At 49.2% G+C, this 24,001-nt stretch overlaps 1 protein-coding gene, 1 long non-coding RNA gene and 1 pseudogene across 6 annotated transcripts in view; all 3 read right to left on the reverse strand.

The window, feature by feature from the left end:
• The window catches only part of GPR161 (G protein-coupled receptor 161), a 42,842-nt gene extending 40,726 nt beyond the window's left edge, over positions 1-2,116 (reverse strand). Inside the window, exon 1 of one of the 4 annotated variants that reach the window (XM_032318055.1) lies at positions 2,042-2,116. The gene's annotated coding sequence lies outside the window, so the exon portion shown is untranslated. Of the gene's footprint in view, positions 1-931; positions 1,127-1,255; positions 1,290-1,846; positions 1,964-2,041 lie in introns of those variants that run through there. The other 3 variants (XM_032318058.1, XM_032318056.1, XM_032318057.1) reach the window with 3 other exon arrangements.
• A 4,164-nt stretch (positions 2,117-6,280) lies between these two features.
• LOC116576164 lies at positions 6,281-6,791 on the reverse strand (annotated as a pseudogene).
• Positions 6,792-10,938: 4,147 nt separating this feature from the next.
• LOC116576166 lies at positions 10,939-23,237 on the reverse strand. 2 transcript variants are annotated; one of them, XR_004280067.1, is made up of 4 exons: positions 23,048-23,237; positions 19,615-20,743; positions 12,473-12,576; positions 10,939-12,027 (listed from the first exon to the last, which is right to left on the reverse strand). It is a non-coding gene; the product is annotated as an uncharacterized LOC116576166 (long non-coding RNA). The 2 variants fall into 2 exon arrangements; XR_004280066.1 differs by having other exon boundaries at positions 10,939-12,576.
• Between the last annotated feature and the right edge of the window lie 764 nt (positions 23,238-24,001).

A 24,001-nucleotide genomic window follows, 5' to 3' on the forward strand; every position in this document is an offset into this window, starting at 1 on the left:
TTGGCAGGGAGTCTGCTTCTCCCTCTGACCCTCCCCCTTCTCATACTTTCTCTCTCTCAAATAAATAAATAAAATCTTTAAAGAAAAGAAAACAAAGAAAGAAAGAAAACGGGACGAAGAGCCCCTGTCTGTGTGATCTGAAGTCCGCCCCCCCTTTCTGCTCGGAGGGCCTGGGAAATGCGACTCCTCGCCGGGCCCCAGGTCGCGGTACGCTGGGTCGGAAGGGAGAGCCCCTGACTCCCCCCGCACGAGCTGTCCCCCCTCATTTCCCGGGCCGGGTCCCAGGGACGGAGGAGGCGGCCCAGCTGGGGAGGGGCGCGGAGACGCCCGTCCTCCGCAGCCCCCAGCTCGCTCCGGTGGCCTTGCCCAGTTGCCATTATCCACCCTGGACACATCAAGGCACGAAGGTCCTTCCCTCCGAAGCCACACCACCTCCCACTCCGCAGCGAGGGCGACCCAACGACCTGCTCTCCAAAGAAGCGCTTCGCAGCCGCGGCGGAAAGGGACCGACGGCCGCGGACACGCGCCAAAGCGGTGCCGACGCGCGGCGCGGCTGCGGGAAAGCAGAGCCCTCGGGAGCGCCCCAGAGCGTCCCGGTTCCCCAACCGGCGGTGTCCGCTCACGGGCCTTCGTCAAAACGTGCCGCGGGCTCCGGTCTGGCCCGGAGGCTGGACGAGGCCCCCAGAGCTCACCGCACCTCCTCCCGCGCGCAGGGTCGGCCCCGCGACTTCAGGGCGCGCCTCTCACCCAGGCTGGGGGGTCGGGACCGGGCGCGGGGCCCGGCCGGGACGACGAGGCTCACCCGGTCCGCAGCCGGGGGCCGAGGCCGCCTCGCACCCCCCAGCCCCCGGCCGCCCCCGGCCGCCCCGAGCGCAGCGTGAGCCCCGCCTTGAGGGAGCGGGACGTCCCGCACCGGGCCCCGCGCACGCACCGAGGTGCTCCCCGCCGGGGTCTGAGAAGGGGCTGCGGGCGGCGCTGGAGAGTCCGGCCGGGGGAGGGGGCCTGTCGGAAGCCGCGGCCGCGGGGCAGGGACGCGCCCCCAAGATGCTCCCACAAAGGGCTCCGGCTGCCCCGCGGCGGGCGGAGCGGGGCGGGGGCACAGCCCGTACCCGCCGCGGGGCGCGGAGCAGGAGGAGCGCGGGGCGGGGGTGTGTGGCGCCGAGACCCTCCCCGCGCGCCCGCCCTGCCCGGAACTCTGCCCCGCTCCGGCCCGGCCCGCCCGCCGCCCCCGCCCCGCGGCCCCCGCCCCGCTCACCGCGCCGCCGCCGCTCAGGGCCCACCCGGCCGCCTCCCGCCTCGGCCGCCGCCGCCGCTTCCGCACCCCCGCCGCGCCCGCCGGCCGCGGGTTTCGGGTTTCAGGCCGCCCCGCGCCGCCCCGCGCCGCCCCTCCCGCCGCCGGCACGCGGACCCCGGCGGGCGCAGGCCCGGGAACTTCGCGGCGCTCCCGCCCCTGCCCGGCCGCGCCGCCCCTCCCCGTCCCTCCCCTCCCCGCTCCTCCCCTCCCCGCTCCCCGGAGCCCCCCGCGCCCCGCCCCGCCCGGGCCCGCGCGCCCCTCCCCAGCCCCGCGCCCCCGGCTCCCGGCCGCCTCCCCCGCCCCCCCGCCCCGGGCCCCGCCGGCCGCTCTTTGTCTCGCCCTCCCCGCCTCCCCCCCGCTCGCCGCCTCCTCCGGCCTCACCGACCCCGTCGCGCGGCCCGGGCCGTCCCCTTCCCCTCCGCCGCGCGCCCACGTCGGGCTCCCCCGGCCGCGCCTTTATTCATCCCCGCGACGTCGACGACCCTCTGCCGCCGCCGCGCGGTCCTGCGCCCCGGAAGCCGCGCGGGGAGCGGCCGCGAGCCCCGAACCCACCGCCCGCGGGAGCGCAGACGCGGTGCTCGGAACCGGGGCCCGGAGCCGCGACCCCCGCGCGGACCCGCTCGGCCCGTCCGCAGGACCGGGGGCTCCGTCCCCGCTCCCCGCCCCCCCTCCCCGGCCCCCCGCTCCCCGTCCCCCCCCCCCAGCTCCCCTCCCCCCGCGCCCCTTCCCCCTCCCCACGCTCCGCACCGGCTGCGCCGCGGCCCCAGTGCCGGTTGGGAAAGTCCCGGGAAACCGCGAGCTGCGGGCGGAGAGCGGGGCCGCGGGACCGGCGGGTCGCGACGCACAAACCCAGCTCCCCGGACTCCCGCGAACGCCTCCGCGATCCGGCTGCGTGGACGAGCGTCCGGACTCGCTCTTCCCGGGGCTCCCGCCGGGCGCCCCGGGCGCGTCCCCGCCTGTGGCCCGGCCTGGAAGCACCGGTTAGAGCCGCGCCGTGAGTCGCGGGTCTCCGGGGACACACGGGGTGATGGGGGACAGGCTAATGGGGCCTTAATACTCCCGTGGGGCGGACGCTCTGTTCGCTGGAGACAGAAGCTGGAGCCGCTCTGAGTCGAGGTCCCTGGAAAGCCCGAAGCTGGAGGAGTTTAAAGCACTTTGTTCTCCGGATTATTTTAGACTTTTATTCTGAAATCCCTGGGTTTTGTGTTTTGTTTTGTTTTGATTCGCACTGACTCAGGCACTGGCTAGTCTTTATGACCCTGGGGGAGTTATTCAGCGTTTCCGAATCCCAGCTCCTTCCTGTATAAAATTCACATACTCAGACCTGCCTGTTGGGTTTAAAAAGATGAAGTGAGGTCATGTGAGTCAATCGCCGGGGCCTAGAGCGGAGAGCGGAGCGCTAAGTCCTCAGGAAAAGTCCAAGACACGCCGTGGACCGTCCTGGAGAGAACGAGAGAACAGTGACGGATCTGTCGCCTTTCATCAGTCATTCCCTTCTGGGGTCCCCAAAGACTTCTGAACTAAGATCATGAGAGGCTTTGTCCTAGGGAATCCAAAATGCTGGTTGAAGAATCTGCATATGGTAAGACATCTTTAAAATAAAGCATCTTGGGGCACCTGGATGGCTCAGTGGGTTAAGCCACTGCCTTCAGCTCAGGTCATGATCTCAGGGTCTTGGGATCAAGCCCTGCTGCTCAGCAGGGAGCCTGCTTCCCCCTCTCTTCCTGCCTCTCTGCTTGCTTGTGATCTCTGTCTGTCAAATAAATAAATAAAATCTTAAAAAAATATATATTAAATTAAATAAAGCATTTTCCAGTCCGATCGTCCACGTAAAACAAGGCAAAGCAAAATGGTGAGGCATGCTGTCCATCCGGCGTAAAATTCCGTTCCCACACTCATCAATCGCATCTCAACTGCAGCGTGCCCGCCTCAAGTCTCCCCTGACCAGCCTACAAGAGGGTCTCTAGTCTCTGCTCTCTCTCAGAGGTCCCTATCCTTTTTCTGTATAAAATTTATATCAATGGAGAATATATCTAATTTTTTTCCATTTGTCTGCTTACAGTATCCCACCATGGATAGACGCAAACTCTTTGGGAGCGGGGACCTATCTGTGTTACTGTACCACTATGAAACCAGGCCCAACTTGTTAAGTAAATGAAATGGAAAAATAAGAATAGATAAAGTATGTCTTCAGGGGCATCTGGTTATCAAACTTTAGGATCTGTAAGAATCCCTTGGAGATTTCTTAGATGCAAAACCAAAAGCAAGAGTGATTAAAGAGAGAGTTCATGTGGGGCACCTGGGTGGCTTAGTCATTAAGGTTAAGTGTCATCTCCCTTGGGCTCAGGTCATGATCCCAGGATCCTGAGATCAAGCCCCACAATGGGCTCCCCGCTCGGTGGGAAACCTGCTTCTTCCTCTCCCACTCCCCCTGTTTGAGGGATCTCGCTGTGTCTCTCTCTGTCAACTAAATAAATAAAATCTTTTAAAAAGAGAGAGTGAGAGGTTTGATGTGTTGGATTTCATCAGAATTAAAATTTAAGTGACTCCCAGGACACCATCAAGAAAAGGAAAGACAATTCACAGAGTAGGATAAAATATTTGCAAATCATATATCTAATAAAGAACTTGTATCCAGAATCTCCAAAGAACTCCTACATCTCAATAATAAAAAGAAAAAAATCCACTTTAAAAAGGATAAAGGACCTAAACACATTTCTCCAAAGAAGGTATAGAAATAGCCAACAAGCTCATGCTGGACATCATTAGTCATTAGGGAAATCACATCAAAACAGAAATGGGGGTGCCTGGGTGGCTCAGTTGGTTTAGTGTCTGTCTTCAGCTCGGGTCATGATCCCAGGGTCCTGGGATCAAGCCCCACATTGGGCTCTGTACTCAGTGGGGAGACTGCTTCTCCCTCTCTCTCTGTCTGCTGCTCACCCTGCTTGTGATCTCTCTCTCTCTGTCGAATGAATAAATAACATTTTAAAAAAAGAACCAAAACTCCAGAAAAAAAAAAACACCACTTCACACTCACTAAAAATGGCTAAAATGAAAAAGGTGATAACCGGTATTATGGAAGATTCAGAGGTGTTAGAACCCTGTACACTGCCGGGCAGAATGTAAAATGAGGCAGCCACTTTAGAAAACACTCTGTTAGTTCACAAAATGTTAGCCAGAAAGTTCCCATATGACCCAGCAATTCCACTTGTAGGTATTAAAGCAAGAGACATAAAAATCTACATCCACACAAAAATCTATACACGAACACTCGTGGCAACATTACTTATGGTAGCTGAAAAGCAGAAACAGCCCAGTTGCCCATTGGTTGATGGCTGGTCTAGCCCTACGGGGGACTAGTATTCAGCCATGAAAAGGAATGAGGGAATGACACACGCTACAGCATGGGTGAACCTTGAAAACGTGAGACTAAGTGAAAGACGCCAGACAGAAAAGGCGGCCTATTGTATGAGTCCATTTCACCGGGACAGGAAGGTCAGTGATCACCTCGGGCTGGGGGTGGGGGATGGGGTGAGAGGTGACTGCTAACCGACAGATTCCTTTTAGAGATGGTGAGGACGTTATAAAATTAGATTACGGTGATGACTGTACAAGGCTGGGAATATTCTAAAAACCAGTGACTTGTACATTTCAAATGGAAGAAATTTATGGTATGTAAATTATGTCTCGATAAAGCTCTTTTAAAATAAAAAGAATCCCTTATGGGGTTTGTTAAAATGCCATTTCAGGGCGCCTGGGTGGCTCAGTGGGTTAAGCCGCTGCCTTCGGCTCAGGTCATGATCTCAAGGTCCTGGGATCGAGCCCCGCATCAGGCTCTCTGCTCGGCAGGGAGCCTGCTTCCTCCTCTCTCTCTGCCTGCCTCATTGCCTACTTGTGATCTCTGTCTGTCAAATAAATAAATAAAATCTTAAAAATAAAATAAAATGCCGTTTCAGGCCCTGCTCCTGGAGAGACTGCCCCGGCAGGAGCAGGGGAGAGCTGCCGTGTGCTGCTCCACACCCATGCCCTCTTCTGCGGGCGTGGGCCCTCCAACTTCCTTTGGGAAACCATTGCTTCCCCCGGGAGCCAGTCATGAGGTTTGCATGTGATGACCTCTTCCCCAGCTCCAGGGGTGGTCTCTGATTGTCAGCATTTCCTACCTTTTCCAGCCAGATGCTTGGTTCGGGAATGGAGATTGGCCATAGGCCTCTTGGGTCAGGATGAAGCCTCAAGGACGTTTTGCTGAGAAGGCTGGGTGGGTGGAACCAACACTGAAGGACAGAGAGAGTGAGAAATTGTGGAATTTAAGTCTCAGCTCAATCATTTGATCCTTGGAGAAGCCTTCCCTGAAGCTGATGTACCCTGGACTGATCAGTTATAGGAGGCAATAAACGTCATTTTATTAAGCCACTATGGGTTTAATTCTGTTACTTGGAGCAGAAGGCACCTAATTCAGTGGTTCTCAAGAGGACACGGTGGAAATCTCTGGGGGTACTTTGGGATTGTCACAATGATCAGAGGGCACTCCAGACGTTTAGTGGACAGGCCAAGAACAGCAGATGTCTTAAAGTGCAGGACAAGGGAAACAGTTCCCTTCACATGTGACTTTCGAGAGACCCACAAGAAAGCTTTGTTATTTTCCGAGTCTAGCATCTAACTACTTATATCTAAGCACAAAGGGTTTGTTTAGTTTTGTTTGCATAGTTTTGTATATACCAATGCATCCAGAAATGCCATTCCTGTGTAAATTGAAGAGTGTGCTGTTGTTGCTTTTTTAACTGAAACAGCTGACAATTTTATTTTCACATTTCACAATACAAATGAAAATTACTTTTTTTTTGGTCCCACTACTCCCCTGTAAAAACTATTCTCTTTGATAGGAAGGGCAAGCACGTCTTCCTTGTCCTGCTGTGAGAAAACACCCAGAGTCACAGCACCATGATCTCCTGGTGAAGTAGAACAAGTAATATAAAAGGAATGTGAAGAGGTTTCTGTCTCTCCTTATCTGTCTGGTCGAGTCACCCCTGGCCGCGTGGGCACCATCATGGGACGGGCAGGAGGTCTCATCACTGGGGGCCCAGGCATCCCTGGCACGTGGCCTCCCATAGGTGGCCTCATTCCGGGAGCAGGTCCCACTGGCATCATCCCAGGAGGAGGAGGGCCCATCACGGGCATCATGGGAGGGCCCCCCATGTGGGGCGCTGGCCTCATACCAGGGCGAGGAGGACCAGGGAGACTGGGGGGAGGTGGGATCATTGCCCCCGCAGGAGGAGGAGCGGAGAGTGGAGTAGGAGGCGCCTTTCCTTGTTGAAGGGCAGCGGTTGTTTTGCCGATCAGGCTCTGAGCCTGCTCTTGCATCCATTTCTTTCACAATCTCTTTGCGTTTTCTACCCCTGCAGTGTGTCTTTCTCACAGATGGAGAGTCGTGGGTGAGGTACGTGTCGCGGTAGTCACAATAGACCTTAGGCATGTTGCTCTGCAGGCCGTTGCCCACTCCGACCCCAAGAATGTGTTTTGATTTGTTCAAACCTCACCAAGATTTGTTCATCAGTTTGAAAAATCATGTCCCTGTTGACAATGTTACTCATCGTATCACTTTTACCAGCTCAAGTTCAGTGACCTGGTCTGCATTTATATACGCCACATTCAGTGATCCTCTCTGTAACTTCACGTGTCTGACCCCTTCCCAGTGTCATCTAGAAGGGTTAACATATTGAAATGAGCATCGTGTTTTTATTCATTCAACAGTTTTCCAGGTACCACGTGCTAGCTCCTGGCCCGAAAATTACGACCGTAAATAGGAAAGACATAAAAACCTGCCATCGCGAAGCTTATATTCGGGTGAGGGAGATACAATAAAAAAAGCAAACGACATTCTATTTTAGACAGTGATAAAGTGCTTTAAAAAAAAAAAAAAGGAAGAAAGCCAGGAAGGAGGAATGATGTTCAGGAATAGGCATGGGGCTTGAAACGCTGATGAGGATAGTCCGGGAAAAGTTGAGAAAATGCTTCAAGTTAAAGAGTCAGCCTGGTAGGCACCTGAAGAAGAGCGTTTCAGGCACAAAGAAAAGGCGATGCAAAGGACCCGAGGAGGAAACATATCCAGGCTGTTTAAGAGAGTGAGGAGACCAGTGTGGCTTGAGAAGCGTGCTTAAGAGGTAGAGAAATAGGATACGAGTTCAGAGAGGAAACAGGAGACCCGATTCTGCAAGATCTTACAAACCCTTTGGCTTTTCTGTGGATGTGATGAAATTTGTGAATAGAAGAGTGAAAAAATCACTTCCCATTATTATTAATATTAAGAGTTTCGAAATTCTGTATGTAGGCAGATTGTGTTATTATGAATTACATTTCAGAATACTAAAAGGTTGTTACAAAATGTCTCTTGTTTTAAAAGGGCGCATTAGACTTGAGAATCACCTCTCGGTCAAGTATGCAAGGTCTGGGTAGATTCCAGAAGTCCTCATCCTGCCGAGCACGCCCCCGGGCGGACCCTGATCTGCAGGCTGCGAGCCATGATGTGGAGACAAGCCTCCACGCCCTCCCCTTGCTTCTTCCTTCTTTTGTGATATCACACGTGTAAACGGTTTTCCGTCCCACCTTCGTCCTGTGCCTGTTTCCAGAAACCGTTGGAGTTCTTACAGAAGACACGGACACATTACGGCCGATAAAATGGCCCCAGCACACGGACGACCACACATGAAGAAGAGGGGGCGATGCCCCCACAAGCGGGGCTCGCAGGGAGGGTGCGTTCTGGGTGACATCTGCCTGTGGTGAAGCCGTCCCTGAGTCCCGAAGCCGTCTCACGTCTGCGTTGTATTTCAGGGTGAAGAAACAGGGTGTGTGTGTGTGCATGGGTGTGTGCATGTGTGTCTACACGGGATGGCCAAAGAGAAGGAAGAAGAGTCCAGAATTATAGGAGATAGAGGTATCTGAAAATTTCCATGGAAAACGTTTTGCTTTCAGGATGGTGGATCATGTGTGTCACTGCTGGTTAGATCAGGCGACTTTCTCAAAGACGGACTCTATGGAGCAGACAGACATTCGGACCGACGCACGCATCCCGGCTCCTGCAATTCGCCACTTCACCTGCGGCCTTTCCTTGGGTCTTCGGGACGACTGGTTGCCAGTTGACTGACGTCTCCGTTTCATTACGTCAAGACGAAGAACTTCGGTTCTTTCTTTCTCTCACCCCTACTGACACATCTCGGGTAACTTCTCTGTCTCTCAACATCCACGTCTGTAACCTGGGGATCAGAACTGTACTAGACCCTTGAAGGATTAAATGACACAACGAGAGGAAATGTTACACATCGTAGGTGTCCCAAAATGCGAAGGTGTGGATACGCGCGTGCACACAGACTGCCACGGACCGACTGTTTGGGGAGTGAGCTCCGTTTAAGAAAAGACACAACGAGCTCAGCTCTCTGTGTTTGAACTCCACCGTGTGAAAGTAGAGAAAAACCAGCCATCTGCAAACCAGAGAGCAGATCCTCACCAGACGTGAGACCTCCTGGCACCTGATCTTGGACTTGCGGCCTCCAGAGCTGGGAGAATAAATACGTGTTGTTTAAGCCCGTCTACAGTATATATAACTGTCCGAAGCAGTTAGGACACACTCACCTGGGCGCTGGCTGGCTTTCTTGGTGGAGTGGCTGCCTTTGGGTCAGGTCATCATCTTTGAGGATGGTGCCCCGCATCAGGCTCCTTGCTCAGAGGGGACCCTGCTTCTCCCTTTGCCCCTTCCCCCACTTGTGCATGCACACTCTTTCTCAAATAAACAAACAAATAAAATCTTAAAAAAAAAAAAAAAGACACACTCTCCTACATGTACATACACACATGGAGTGGAGATTGTAACCGTACCTAGGAGGATCAAATGAGTTAGCAATCATAAAACAACTAGAATGGGGCCTGGCATGCAGTAAGGTCTTATGTAAGTGCTCAATAAAAATGAACATGTAGAGAGTCAGGGCAAATGGAAGCTACTGAATCAGTGAAAGTTAGAAATATTTGGCACGAAGTAGATTTGAATATTTCCAAGTATTGTACAAAACTGAAAGCAGGCTATCGAAAGGTGCTCAGAATGTTCCCAGCAGAGGTTACGTTTGGCAGCTGCTCAATGGGAAGGACATGACCTGTTTTCCACCACTCACCTCTGCAAGATAGCTGGGCTTCGGCTGGACCTGCTTCTGCAACGTCCATCTCCGGGTGCAGTAAGACAGGGGAGGCAGGGGCGCCTGGGTGGCTCAGTGGGTTAAGCTGCTGCCTTCGGCTCTGGTCATGATCTCAGGGTCCTGGGATCGAGTCCCGCATTGGGCTCTCTGCTCGGCGGGGAGCCTGCTTCCCTTCCTCTCTCTCTCTCTGCCTGCTGCTCTGCCTACTTGTGATCTCTCTCCCTGTCTGTCTGTCAAATAAATAAATAAATAAATAAATCTTTAAAAAAAAAAAAGACAGGGGAGGCAGGCCTGGAGTCACCCAAAGAGTGCTGCCCTTCCGATCCCAAATGAACTTAGTAAATGGTAAAGAATGGCCTCTAATATATATATGTGTGTGTATGTGTATATATATATTCATTAACATAGAGTGTATCATCAGTTTCAGAGGTAGAGGTCAGTGACTCATCAGTCTTATAGAACACCCAGTGCTCATCACATCACGTGCCCTCCATAGTGTCCATCGCCCAGTTACCCCGTCCCTCCGGCCCCTCCCCTCCATCAACCCTCAGTTTGTTTCCTATGATCAAGAGTCTCTTATTGTTTGTCTCCCTCCCTGATTTCGTCTTGTTTTATTTTTTCTTCTCTTCCCCGATGACCCTCTGTTGTTTCTTAAATTCCAAAGTATCAGTGAGATTATATGATAATTGTCTTTCTCTGATTGACCTATTTCGCTCAGCATAATACCCTCTAATGCCATCCACGTCATTGCAAACACCAAGATTTCAGAAAATAGAGAGTTTTAAAATAAATAGGCATTCTCTAGTATTACCTTTATTAAGGGATAATATAAAAGTATCGATTTTGTTAAACTGTTTTTTCTTTAGTAATATTTTCAAATAACTTGTTTGGCAATTTTTTTCTTTATAGATAAGGTAAACCAGGCAATCTCTTTCCCAAATATCTTAAATCTCAAACTTAAAAAGTTGATGAGTTGAATGTAAATAAAATAAATTTTAAAAAATTGATAGAGTTTCCCTAACATAAAATTCTAGGTTGTGGCAATCTCCACAAACCAATGACTCATTCATAAACACATCTCAGCTCTCAATGTAGCAGAGCATGCGGAACAAAGAAAGCATGAACCGGTCTGTCTGTGCTTCTGTGGGAAGTTATCCGTGATGCAGTAAACGAAGATGTATAAGTAATATGATCCCATCTCTATAAACATATATGTGTCCGCACGCATGTCTCCATGTGCATTAAAAGAAATCCGGAATAGCAGACACCAAATCAGAAACAGTGGTTACTGGGAAGCCTGGGTGGCTCAGTCGGTTGAGCAGCTGCCTTCGGCTCAGGTCATGATCCCAGCGTCCTGGGATCGAGTCTCACATTGGGCTCCTTGCTCGGCAGGGAGCCTGCTTCTCCCTCTGCCTCTGCCTGCCATTCTGTCTGCTTGTGCTCAGTCTCTTTCCCTCTCTCTCTGATAAATTAAAAAAAAGAAAGAAAGAAACAGTGGTTACAGTCAGACATGGGTTAGTGGAAACAGGTACTTCTACTTTTTACTTTATACACTTTCTGTATTGAATTCTTTACAGTAAGTATGTATTATTGTATTAATTTTAAAAACATAGTTTAAAATTAAAAATGCACTTAAGCACCTGATAAACATATTCAAATATACACATCGATATGTGTGTTTTCATCCAGAGCAAGTACGTACTGAGCACTTATTATGTGCTCTTGGGATACATCAGTGAGCAAAGCGGAAGACCCTGCCTGTCCCCAGGAGCTTATATTCTAAGCAAAATCAGAGCAGGACAAGGAGGATTTGGAGAACAGAGGGTAGTTTTTAATATTAAATAGGGCGGTCAGGGTAGAGCTTATTGACAATCTGACACGTGAGCAAAGCCTTGAAGGAGGTGAATAAATTAGTCATTAGGGTGTGTTCTCGAGAAAGGTATTTGGGACAGTCAGAATCTAATGTAGGAGTGCGCCTTGCGTCTACACGGCAGAGCAAGCAGGCCGGGGCAGCTACAGCAGAGCGAGCCAGAGCGAGCCGGCGTCGGAGGAGCCGGGCCAGGCAGGGAAGAGGAAGAGAGAAGGGGGGATTTGTGTGGATCTCACAGACCTGGGGAGGACGTTGGCGTCTACTAGAGTAGAATGGAGGGAGCTGGGGAGGCTGGTGTCTCGGACCAGGTGCTACCAGGGGGTAAGAAAGGGTTGGATCCGGGCTATATTTCCAAGCAGATGTAATAAGATTTCCGTATGGTTGGATGTGGGGTACATGAAAAAACAAAAGTGTCAGGGTTGACTCCAGGGCCATTGTCTGAGCCGCTGACGGCTGGAGTTGCTGTCAGCGGAGAGGCAGAGCCTGGAGATGCGGGTTACCGGACGGACGTCGGAAATTCAGTCTGGACACGTCAGGTTAGAGATGTCTACGAGTTATCCAAGTGAGGACGTGAAGTGAACGGCTGGAAAGAGGTGTGAGTCCTCGACAGAAGTCTGGGAATCTTCAGCATTCAGTTTCCAGAGCTATAGGATTGAGAGTCATCATAAAATGTCCCAACTGGGTGGCTTAAATCAAACAAACAAAAAGTTATCACTGACTCACAGTTTTGGAGGATTGGAATAAAAGAGATTATTATGGTTGTCCCAGGAAATAGCATATACCAAACAATAAAGTCTGTGCCCAGAAGGTGACATAAGAGATTGCCTATGGAGTAAATTCCAGTGGGTCAGAGATCAAAATGTTAAAAGTGAAACTCAAATAAATTCTAGAAGAAATGTAGGATTCCTTCCTTTATAACCAGGAAGCAAGAAAAACTTTATTAATTATGATCCCCATAGCTGAAGTAAAAATAACAGGAAAAATAAATGTGCACACTTTAAAAAAATAATTTCATGAAAAAGCACCACAACAAAGTCAAAGGAAAAATGGGAAACTGAGAAAAGCGATGTGTGACTTGTGTCACCAAGAATGATGTGACAAATAGGATGCGGAATCAGAATTCACTCCCACATGGCTCAGCTGAAGAGATTTTACTGAAAGGCGTCCACACAGAGCCACGGCGAGGGACGGGACGTAAGCGCCCAGGGTCAGGCATCAGGACGTCCTCAGCTCCGCTAGAAGACAGACAAGGGGAAGAAATGATGTTATCAGAGCCCGCCGCGAGCTGAAATTGGAGCAGGAAGGGTTTGAGAGAGGTTTACCCAGGGAAGGGCCGTCACTGCTGAAGCCGGAAGGGAGAGGGGACACAGCTCTCCCCAGCCTCTGTTCTGCCAGGGGCTCTTGCTGTCCAGACTCCACCAGAAGCTCACAGCAGAGTCAGGGTGACAGAACATGCAAGGGTCAGCCTTCCAGGGACAAAGCGGGACGGTGAGATGGTGGGAAGGTGGAAACCGGTAATCATCAGCTCAGGCTAGAAGCTCTAATTTCCAAAAAGCTGTTAACCATTTGGAAGCAAGGGGAGCCTGCGTGGCTCAGTCAGTCGAGTGCCCGACTCTCTCGATTTCATCTCAGGTCGTGATGTCAGGGTTGTGAGACGGAGCCCCGCGTTGGGCTCCCTGCTGGGCATGGAGTCTGCTAGGGATTCTCTGTCCCCCTCTCTCTACCCCTCTCTGACTCTCTTTCTTTAAAAAAAAAAAAAAAAAAAGAACCAAAATACCAAACACTCAAATAAAAAAATGAATGTTGAATACAGTTCACAAAAAAAGTGTAAAATGCTTATCAATATATGAAAAAATTGGGGCGCCTGGGTGGCTCAGTGGGTTAAAGCCTCTGACTTCAGCTCAGGTCATGATCTCAGGGTCCTGGGATCGAGCCCAGGCTCTCTGCTCAGCGGGGAGCCTGCTTCCCCCTCTCTCTCTGCCTGCCTCTCTGCCTACTTGTGATCTCTGTCTCTCTGTCAAATAAATAAATAGAATGTTTAAAAAAACATATGAAAAAAATATATATGAAAAAATACTGTTTCACTCCTAATACGTGAAATGTGAATTCAAACACGACAAGAACCAACTGCTGACAAGGCTGCGGAGCAACTGGTTCTCCTGCACTGCTGCTGGGAGCGAAAGCTGGTGCGGCCGCACTGCAGAACGATGAACCATTATCTCCTAACCCTAACCATGCACACGTATTATGACTCACAATTCCACTTCTAGCAGAAATGTGTGCATATGTTCCCAAGAGGTGCATGTAGTAGTGTTCGCCCAGCACTATCTATAACAGCCCCAGACTGGAAACTATCCAAGTGCCCTCAATAACACAATGTATCAGTAAATCGTAACACACTTACACAATGAAATAGCGTAATGAGAATGAATGACTTACAATCCCACAGGATGGGAAAGCACAGGTTAATCTCACAAGCACAGTGAGAAGGATCTGTCCTATGATTCCATTTAGAGAAGGTACAAAAGAATCAAACTAATCCCTGCTATTGGGAGCCATGCTGGTGGGTGCAGCGAGGTGGGTAGTGACTAGAGGGATGCAGAGGTGGGGTGATGCTGGTGACTTCCTGCTTTCTGATCTGGGTGTCGGTTGTACAAATATGTTCCCTGTGGAAATTCAGTGAGCTGCGTATTTGTGGGCTATGTGCTTCCCATATGTATATTCTACTCCAATAAATAGTTTTTAGAAATGACACTCATGGGGCGTGTGGGTGGCTCAGTGGGTTAAAACCTCTGCCTTCAGCTCAGGTCATGATCCCAGGGTCCTGGGATCGAGCTCCGCATCGGGCTCTCTGCTCAAGCGGGAACCTGCCTCCCTCTCTCTCTCTGCCTGCCTCTCTGCCTGCTTGTGATCTCTGCTGGTCAAACAAATAAATAAAATTTTTTTAAAAAAGGCAGAATTATTTATAATTACAGAAGATTGAAAGTACTAAGATCTCTGCCAATAAGGTACGTTCAATAATAGCACAGTCACACTGGACAGCGGCAGCGGCAGGTGACGACCACACTCGTCATGAGGGGCGTGCAGAAATGTACAGAACTAACCAACCACTATGTTGTAAAACTGAAATTAATATAACATTGCATGTCAGCTATATGTTAATTTTTAAAAAGTTTTAAAAAGTGTCCAAAAGCTAATAAAAGATGATTTCCAACAAGAAAGAGGGAGAGACGGGAGAAAACAGAGAAGGAAGCAAGCTTTCTGGAAAAGTCCATATTGCATGATTTTGACTTTGAAACTAAGTATATGCTTTATAAAACTGAAGAGAATTAACTCAAAAGAAAAATATCAACCCATAAAAACTGAAGAAAAACAAATTTCAACTATCAATATAAGTGGGGTTGGCAGTGTGGGGTCTGGGTGGCTCGTTCAGTTGAGCGACCGACTCTTGGCTGCGGGGAAGATGGTGGGATAGGAGGACCCTGGGTTCACCGCTTGCCACGTGGCCATCTAGAGAGCACCCACATCGGCATAAATAACCCAGAAAGTGACCCGCAGACGGGCAGGACAGGCTCTCCACAGCCCGATGTAGACAAGAGGCCACCGTCAAGTGGACCCGCCCCTTCTGATCACTCTTGGCAGGGTCCCATTAAAGCAGTGCCACAAACCTGGCAGTGTGCCAGCAGGACAGTCAAGGGCCAGCACTGCTCCAGAGAGAGGAAGATAACCACACACCAGTCTGACTGGGACCCCAGCAGTGGGCCGAGGGCGGGCAGCTGGCCTGACGGCAGGTCCAGCCCACCAACAAAAGTTTCTCAGGGGACAGCACAGGGAAAGGGCCCTGCAGTTTGGTGCTATCTCATCTCTGGCAAACAGCTGGTCTTAGTCAACTCAAGCCCAATGTTGCCCCAGATTGGCTCACGAACACCACAGGCACCAGACTTAGCCCACAACAGGCAGAGAACCATCGCAGGCTGTACTGAAGGCAAACACAGCTCCACCATGATGGAAGGACATCCCTGTAGCAACACACATAGGAGACAGCACTGAAGCATCATTCTCTGGTTAAAAGCAGACATTGTACTGTGGGGCAAGGCAGGATCTCTTCTTCATAAAGCCACTGCTTTCAAGAGTGGGAAACACAGCTGACATTTCTAGAAACACACACAGAGTAGACAAAATGAGGAGACAGAGGAATATGTCTCAAATGAAAGAGTGGAACGAAATCATAGCAAGAGACCTAAGCCAAGTGAAAATAAGTCATATGTCTGATAACAAATTTTTTTATAACAAATTTAAAGTAATGCTCATAAAGATACTCACTAGAATTGAGAAAGGAGTGCAGAACCTCCATGAGACCTCCACTAAGAGATAGGAGACATAAGAGAGAGCCATGTAGAGATACTGAACTCACTAAATGAAAATAAAAATAGACCACTTGGAATAAATAGCAAACAAGAGGAAGTAGAAGAATGAATCAGGAACCTGGAGGACAGAGTAATGGAGAGTAATCAAGCAGATGAGAGGGTAAAAAATACACAAAATGAGAATAGACCCAGGGAACTCAGAGACACTCAGGCCTAAGAGACACATGATAGGGATCCCAGAAGGAGAAGAAAAAGAAAAAGGAATAGAAGATTTATTTGAAGGAATCATAGCTGAAAAATTCCTGAATCTGGGAAAAGAAAGAGAAATCCAAATCCAGGAGGCACAGAGAGCTCCCAACAAAACCAACCCAAAGAGCTCTGCACCAAGACACAAAGTAAATAAGATGGCCAAAAGTAGTGATTTTTATTTTTTTAAAGATTTTATTTAGTTATTTGACAGACAGAGATCACAAGTAGTCAGAGAGGCAGGCAGAGAGAGAGGGGGAAGCAGGCTCCCTGCTGAGCAGAGAGCCCAATGTGGGGCTCGATCCCAGGACCCTGGCGTCATGACCTGAGCCGAAGGCAGAGGCTTAACCCACTGAGCCACCCAGGCGCCCTGATAGAATTTTAAAAGCAGCAAGAGAAAGGAAAGCAGTTACATACAAAGGAAACCCCATAAGGCTATCAGTGGGTTTTTCAGCAGAAACTTTGCAGGCCAGAAGAGAGAAGCAAGATATATTCAAACTGCTAAAAAGAAAAAATCTACAGCCAAGAATACTCTATCCATTTAAGGCTTTCATCAGAATAGAAGGAGAGAGAGAGTTTCCCAGAAAAACAAAAGTTAAAGGAATTCATGATCAGGAGGAAAAACAACCATGTCCCCATCACACGTGATAAAATCAGCCTGGGAGTCCCATATTCGCCCCTGCCCGAGTCACCATGCACCACCTGCCACCTGCTCAATGCCAAGTCAACACACCTTCACCTCAGATTGCCAAGGACTCAAACTGACACTCTTCCCCTCAAATGCCAGCTCCTGTGCTCAAGTTTGTGCACAAAAGGGGGCATAGTTAATACAGCAGAATGACACAACCCAAACAGTGACACTAATTCTGTGGAATATACAATGGATAAAAGGAGTGTGCTAGGTTGAGAACATCTCCAACAAGCCAACATCAAAGAATAAAACATTCAGCATGATTCTGGTTACTAAAAGAAACAAATGCAAGAAAAATAAAACAGGATGAAATCAGAGTGGGAGACAAACCATAAGAGACTCTTAATCCAACTGGGGGTAGCTGGAGGGCGGAAGGGCGGGGGATGGGATAACTGGTGACGGACACTGAGGAGGGCACGTGAGGCAGCGAGCGCCGGGACTACGTAAGCCTGATGAGTCACTGGACTCTACCTCTGAAATTAATAATACACTATATGTTAGTTAATTGAATTTAAATTTTAAAAAAAGAACCCCCTCTCCCCCCAAAAAGAGCAACTGACTCTCAGTTTCTGCTCAGTTCATGATCTCAGGGTCTGAGGCTGGGCTCTGCACTGGACTCGGGGCTCAGCACGGAGTCTGCCTGGGATTCTCTCTTCCCTCTGCCTTCACCGCCGCCTCTCGCCCCAGCGCGAAGCACGTGCAGCCTCTCTTATATAATACATACTACTGCATATTATATACAATATATTATTGTATATATGAAACAGTATTTTATTAAAATGTATTTTATTAAAAAATAAATAAAATATTTTTAAAATAAAAAGTAAGTGGGGTTGGCAGTGTAAGAACGTCATTCATTTTCTAATGCTGCATAATAGGCTACCACGAATTCAGCAATTCAAAACAACACCCACTTATTATCTCACAGTTTAGGGAGAAGTCCAGGCTCAGAAGGCCGAAGTTAAGGTGTTGGCCAGGGTAGGCCCTCACCTGGGAGCCCTGGGGGAGAATCTGCTTCCAGGCAGGTACAGCCATTGGCAGAACTCAGTCCCTTCTGTCTGTGGGACGGAGGGCCCCACTTTCTCTCTGGCCGGCATCTGGGGGCCAGTCTTTGCTCCTAGCGACCCCCTGCGACCTCCGCTATCGGCCTTTAACACCTTAGAGTCAGCGCGGTGTGTCAAGTCCTCTCACGGGCTCAGGCCCCCCGGCTTCCAGTTAGCCCCTTTCAGCCAGACGGAGCCCTTTGCTCTGCAGCGCTGCTGTGATTTGGTCAGGCCCCCTCTGCTAACAGCCCTGTTCGACAGCCAGCCGTGTCCTGTAGCCTGGTCACAGGAGCGACGTCCCATCATACTCCCAGGTTCGGGGATTAGGACCAGACATCTTTGTGAAGCCTGCTTCGAACTCTGTCACAACACAGTGAAAAAATCCCAAGTGAGTTTGAAATATAGTGTGTGTGTGTTTTTAAAGATTTAATTTATTTATTTGACAGAGAGACAGAGATCACAAGTAGGCAGAGAGGCAGGCAGAGAGAGAGGGAGAAGCAGGCTTCGCGCTGAGCAGAGAGCCCGATGCGGGACTCGATCCCAGGACCCTGAGATCGTGACCTGAGCCGAAGGCAGAGGCTTAACCCACTGAGCCACCCAGGCGCCCCTGAAATACAGTGTTTTAACTGTAGTTCTCCAGTGGGATATGTTCTAAAGAGAAAAAGAACCTGGGAAAATCTTCATTTCATCCAGTCACTTTATGTTCTCTATTGTTTGAAACAATTACAGATACTATGTAGGAAAAAGCAAATAAATAATTGTGTTTAGTTGTGGGACTTGAGTTTTTCATGATGAAAAAGGAGATCAAGTATGAGGAGGGTAAGCAAAATCCTTGCAAAAAGTAATTTGCAAACGTTAGCATGATTGCATGATTTTTTTCCTCTTACAAAGTCTGCATTTTCCTAACTCTATCAACTCTAAAAGCCAAAGAGGGGTGTGTGGATGGCTCAGCTGTTCTAGGTGTCGCCTTTGGCTCAAGTCATGATCCCAGAGTCCTGGGATTGAGCCCCGCATCGGGCTCCCTGCTCTGCAGGAAGCCTGCTTCTCCCTCTCCCACTCCCCTTGCTTGTGTTCCCTCTCTCGCTGTCTCTCTCTGTCAAATAAATTTTAGAAAATCTTAAAAAAAAAAAAAAAAGAAAACGACAACCCAGAAGCAATGAGCCTCTTAGCAACCAGATGTGGGCTCAAAATATGATTTCTCTTCTTGCAGAAATGGTTTCTTACTGTGCTAGACTTGAAACCGTATAAAATGGGTCTAGAACATCTTCTTGTATCAGCAAAGAAGAAAGATTTCAAAGATGAATGAAGTCATTTCAAAAAGACACAAGAGCCAAAGGAAAGGGACAATTTGAGCAACAAAAAGAATAACTGCCGTGGGTGGGAACAAAGCCAATAAACAAAAACCTTTGCTTTTGTAGTTAAATTCAGTGGTCACCGCTGGTGACTGCTAAGCAACCAACTAATTTCTCTGAAAAAATTAATAAATAAATGGAAGGAATCAAACATTTGCTCCATCTTTTCTATAAGAATTGCATGTCAGTGTAACCTAAAAGTAGGTGAAGAAAATGTTCTTTTAGAAAAATTCCAGCAAGCGAATGCAGAAGGAACAGAATTTTAAGATCACCACTTTGCAACCGTTGATGAGAGCATGGTTGTAGGCGACAATCATCAAAGGGTGCTAAAATCATTAGGCGAATGGTCGCTGCACAATCTTTTAATATCACATAAAATGGGATGCATACAGAGCCATTTAGGAAGTATTTTTGCATAAGTCTTATGATGCGGGTAGATGCTAAGCAGGAAAAACAAGAAAATTGCTGCTAAGCTTCAAGCGGTAATTACTGATCGAGCTGACTACCCGCTGAGATAAAGATCCCGTGGAGCAAGAGACAAAGCCAGGAACGCTCCTAACACTCACCTTCCTACCTTGTGATTATACCGGCCAACGGTCTTGTCAGTTTGCTGTCAGGCTGATTCCAGGGAGCCTCTTAGTGACTGGCTTGGGCCAGCGATGAAATGCAGCCCAGAGTACGGGGAAGGGAGGTATCCTGTCAGACTGAAGCGCGAGTCCTTGGAAACCAGGACACTGCAAGGTATAGAAAATCAGTTCTTTTCAACGAAATTCTGAACCAGCCAAGAAGGCAAAGACAGATATTTTCTTCTAAACACTCTAATTTGTTCGGTTTTACGAGCAAGACCTTTCAGTGTTGCAAACATTTTAAATGCACACCTTCCTGTCCTTATTCCCACTGTCACTTTACGTGTCTCTGTCCCCCTCCGAAGGAGGGCTTGCGGTGTAAGCGGCAGTCCACAGTTTGGGACTCCAGAGAGCTGGGTTCCGATCCTGACTCCGCCTCAGCCTTGCTGACAGTCCTGAGGCCACGGTGGGAAGGTGAGGAACAGTCAGAACAGACACGAGCAAGAGGAGAGGTTGGCGCTAAGACTCCCAAAGCTGACAGCCGCTGAGACCTCGGGGTGGGCTGCAGAAACGCCCACAAGTCTGCGCAGGAGGACCAGGAGCTCCTTCCTCCCGGCCAGCGGAGGGGAAGTCCGAGATCAGGATGGTCGGAGGAAAAGCCGGGAGAGGCGGGAGCTGGGAGAACCTCCCAGGGTCAGGCCATGAGAGATGATTAAGAACTACAGGACGAAAGGCAGTAGAGTTCCTTCCTGCTCACTCTCATATCCCGGCCAGCTTGATTTTTGGTTGCTCTGTGTCCCCTCAGAGGGGAAGAAAAGGAACCGAGGCCAGAGCCAGGTAGCTGCGTCCATCGTCTATCAAGAGAGCAAAGAGCAGGGTTTGGTCATCTTCTACTCTAAACTGTGTTTGCTGTCTGGAGCAGCTTTTAGAAACTTCTTTTACTTTCCCTTGGTTCATTTGGGGATATTCTTTGGAAAATACCCATGAGACCTTTTTTTATTAAGAAAGTTGGAAAAAAGACGTTTTCTCTCCCACAGGCCAGGGGAGCAGAGGGCCCCTAGTGGCCCACGTCGGAGCTGCAGCGGCCCCCGCAGACCTGGTGTGAAGGAGAGGGTGGGGGGCAGTTCGGGACGGAGCCTGGGAGGAAGGGAAGGAGGCAAGAGAAGAGAAGAGAAGAAATGCCGGCACAGGATCGTAAAACATGCGGTACATTCAACAGTTACTTTTAGCAAATACTTACAATAATTTTATCAATACAATCTCATAATTTGTGTCTGTACAGAAAAATTAACACATTAAAATATTTTTGAGGGGCGCCTGGGTGGCTCAGTGGGGTAAGCCTCTGCCTTTGGCTCAGGTCATGATCTCAGGGTCCTAGGATTGAGCCCCGCCACCTGGCTCTCTGCTCCGCAGGGAGCCTGCTTCCCTCTCTCTCTGCCTCTCTGCCTACTTGTGATCTCCGTCTGTCAAATAAATAAATAAAATCCTTTAAAAAATAAAATAAAATAAAATATTTTTGATAAAAAGGTTAGAATCCTTATAGAAAAATAATATTGCTGAAAGAATTGCTCAGTTACTGTCAGGAGGATGGTCCTATGCTATCCGTAAGCTACAGACTTGATTGAGTGTAAAACGTTCCATCCCAAATGGTGGTGTTCTACCGTGTAACTGGGTGAACAACAAAAATGTATTAAAAGATAAATCTTACCAGTGGGGTGGACATAAATGAGACATAATGAGACATAAATTTAAGGTTGAATTGTAAATAGTTTCTTTTTTCAGTCCTCTGTCAGGGTGTCTTTGTCACTTATAATTTTATCTGGTGATAATATTAAAGTTTTAATTGAAGGCCCTTTGTAAAAGGGAGTCCCCCTCAGATGGCTTTCTAGATCACCGCCCCTCATTCCTCCCTCATACTAAATTCTGCAGAGCCAAACACGAGACTCCCAAATTTTAGTACCTATTAAGGTTACATGGAGAGCTTTGAAAAAAATTCAGAAGCCCGAGCCCCTTCCAATGCCTACTAAACTCCCAACATTTCAGGGGGTGATATCAGCCTAACACTTGGAACTGTGGCCCTACACTCGTCCACACTGCTTGTGAAGGGGATATTTGCCAGCCACTGAAAATCAATCTGGTAATACCTACTAAATTCTAATAAATATATGCCCTTTGACCCAGAAATCCTACTCCTGGGGACCCATCCCATAGAAATAAAAGCACCAGTACAGAAGAATGTATGTATGCAAGAAAGTTTATTGCAACATTATCTTTTGTGGCAAAAAAATATATAAGCAAAGTAAACACCCATTCATGGAGGAAAGTTTGCATAAACTAGAGTAGCCATACTATGGGTTATATTATTAACTAGTAAAGAGCTAAAGTGACATCCACTGATCTGGAGGGATTTTCACTATTGTTAACGAATATAGCAATAAGTGAGTGTATATGGGCATAGATGTGTATGAAGCCATAATTGTCAGAAGTATGCGAAATAGACAATGACCAATTTCTCCTTACCACAGGGAGAAATGTATGGGAAATGCCAACCAGTGTGCAATTGTTCCTTTTGGGAGGAAGGGATGGGCGCAGGGAGAGGGCAAGAGGCTGTAACAGAAAAAAATAATAAGATCATAGAAATATGGAGCTCATAGGGACACGGGGGTCTCAGTCCTTAAACGTCTGCATTCAGCTCAGGTCATGATCCCAGGGCCCTGGCACTGAGCCCCGCCTCGGGCTCCCTGCTCTGCGGGAACCTGCCTCCCTCTTCCGCTCCCCTTGTTTGTGTTCCCCCTCTGGCCGTGTCTCTCTCTGCCAAATAAATAAAATCTTTTTTTAAAAAAGAAGATTACAGAAATACATGTATGTGTATGTGTAAGAAATGAAAATATGTAATTTACATATGCTATATTGAATATATAAAATATATGGAAACAATAAAACTGTAGTGGTAGAGTGGCAGTTGAGGATGTATGCTATGAAATTTTGTGTTATTACGGTAAATCCATAAAAATTAAGTATGCAAAGCCAAAGTTCTAGAAGGTGACAAAAACAAATGAAAACTGATGTGAGTTTTTATGAGACCAAGGGTAAGTTTCTTCTTAAACTTGTTACTTAATACGGACTACGTAATTACGTAGGTTTTTTGGGTTTTATTTTAAGAGGAAGAAAACAGAAACTCCTGCTCCGACAGGAGAGGAAAGGATTGCTCCCCTTACACGGTGCAGAGAAGAGACCTTACTTACCTCTGCAGCCAGACCTGCTTGACCTTGACTTTCCATCTATCACTCAGGAGTCCTGTGATCTCAAGTAAGACACTTGACTTCTCTCAGCTCTGGTTTCTTTAACTGTAAAGTGGGGATAATAATTGTGCGTACCTCAAGGGTAAAAAGGCTTCATATAGTCCCTGCCACAGAGCCAACTTAAAAAAAAAAAAAGTACCTTTGTGGTAGATTAATTTATTGCGATATTAATTGGAATTTTGTTTTTCTTTTTACTGCTGTGGAATCTCCAAGAGAAAAAGCTGTCCGTGCGGCGCTCTCCGTATTTCGCTCCCTGGCTCCAAAAGGGCTTCTGGTTGCAGGGAGATTTGCATGGTTTGGTGGGACAGGACATGGGGAGGCAGGGGTAGGGGACAGCCAAAAACCCAGACGCTGAGATTTCTGCAGTAAGAATCAGGGGCGCAGGCGTGGTGGAGACGCCCCCGCCCCGCATACATCCCGAAGCCTGTGAGAGGGCGGGATCCCCCGCGAGGGACTCTCCGGAGGCTGGGCCGGGCCGCATGCCTGCGCCCGAGGAAGCCTGCGGCCGGGGCTGCGGGCATCTCTGGGGCCGGCATGTGGGCCAAGACCAGACAGGCCTCCTCGGCCCTTTGCCTGCATGAGATCTAGAACCCCGAGGTCCTTGCATTACCCTATCGACGGCGGTGCCTTGCGGGGGCCCAGGAGTCCGTGTTCTACTTGGCGGAGACCTGAGCTGAATTTAAAGAAAGTATTAGGCTGTGTCCAGTGTACTTGCGAACATCTCCCCTATTTTCCTTCTTTTTCTTTCTTGCGTTATTTCTGGGCGGCAGTGGAGAGGTCGGTTAGCGCACCTGAGTGACCAGCCTCAGCTGCAGGGTGGGCAGAGTGGAGGCCTGTGGGGCTCCGGGGCGCGCGTCCGCGACCCGGTCGCGGTCCGACCCGGTCCGACCCGGTCCGTGACCGTCTGCTCCTGCCCCTTGGCCACGCCCCCGCGCCCTCGGCTCTCGGCCTCTGAACACGACGTTTCAGCCCTCGGAGTCGTCTCCGCTTCTGCTGAGTCCTACTGCGTCACGACGTCCTGCCGTAAGCACCGCCCGCGGGGTCTCCCCGGACCTCCAGGCAGCATTCCCACCTCCGGACCCGAGGCACTTGC

Source organism: Mustela erminea, chromosome 17 (genome assembly GCF_009829155.1).
Source record: "Mustela erminea isolate mMusErm1 chromosome 17, mMusErm1.Pri, whole genome shotgun sequence".
Classification (NCBI taxonomy): domain Eukaryota; kingdom Metazoa; phylum Chordata; class Mammalia; order Carnivora; family Mustelidae; genus Mustela; species Mustela erminea.